Here is a 1,298-nt window from a genome sequence, read left to right on the forward strand (position 1 = left end):
ATCTTGAGGGAATTTAAGTCCCTTTGCAGAGCTCCTGTGCTCTGCCATCAAGCAGCAAGGGGGCCAAGGTCACTCCCCTCCACATTCTTCTCGGAGCTTTTTAGCTCCTTTCTGCAGTGCTGTAGCACTCTAAGGCTCTTTCAAGTAAGAGCCCATCATCTTCCTCCTTTCTAGGAGGGGTCTCAAAGGGAGTTTGGGGTTTTTATTCAGTTCTTGCCCCAACTTCTCTCTTCTGCCAGCTTTCTATCTCGGCTCGAGCAACTCTGAGTCTTCCTTGGCTGCATGCTGTTTACTGTTCCTTCAGTTATCTCTTGGCTCTTAGCCACAGTCTCTGGATGCTGCCGCTGCTTCTGCTACTCACGGTGGAGAAAACTTTTTTAGCTTTGAGCCACATCTATTTAGCCCAGCATTACGCTGTTCCAAGTCCCTGCAGCCCGCCCCCCCCAGCCAGGGGCTGGGGGGCCCCAGAGGCCCCAAGGGGCTCTGAGCCCCTTTCCTCGTGGCCTCAGAACATTGCTACCACTTCTACTACCAAACTACAACTAAGCTTCTCTTCCGTTTGCTTGTGGTATGTTTATATTTCGCAGAAGTGCTCATTGGTTAAAACTTCAAAACTTCCAGGGTCACCACCCCCTGGGGTTTTACCATTTTATAACTGCAGGGGGAAAACTATTTTGCCCCCACCACAAGCTGTTACAGAGAAAAAGCAGTAGTCATAAATCAGTATCTACACAGGTTCAGACTTTTGGGGGAGTCACTGTCTAAGTAAGAATGACCCATTTGCACAATCTACCCTGAATCTATTAGAGAAATTTAAGATGTGATATGATACAATAGAACTAAAATATCTATGGAGCGTGCCACGGTCCGGGTTTGGATGGTGACAATGACAACCAATAAGGGATTTTTGCAAGGTGGAAGGTCTGAGGCTATCGCAACTTTATTAAAGGAGGGTGTGGGCTTTTATAGGGTCTCAGGGGGAAGGTGCTGGAAAAATGGGTGGAGTATGGGATTGATAGGTGAGAGAATGAATCAAAGGATAAACTAGGAAGGGTGGGAGGAACATGGAGACAACTGGGGGCCAATGGTAGCTCACTCCACACTGTGGCAAATTTCAGCCAATAAGAGGGAGGAGAACAGGGGGTAAACAAGTCAGAACATGCCCGGGCAATAGAAACAAATGCGGTACATCAGTATATGCATGCATTAACAATGCAATGAATATTCCAAAGCCTTAAAATCGGTTTAGTCATGTCTTCTTTCAGTTTCCATACACTTCTCTCCATCTCTGGAATCTT

Source organism: Lepidothrix coronata, unplaced genomic scaffold (assembly GCF_001604755.1).
Source record: "Lepidothrix coronata isolate B3197 unplaced genomic scaffold, Lepidothrix_coronata-1.0 Scaffold37, whole genome shotgun sequence".
Classification (NCBI taxonomy): Eukaryota; Metazoa; Chordata; class Aves; order Passeriformes; family Pipridae; genus Lepidothrix; species Lepidothrix coronata.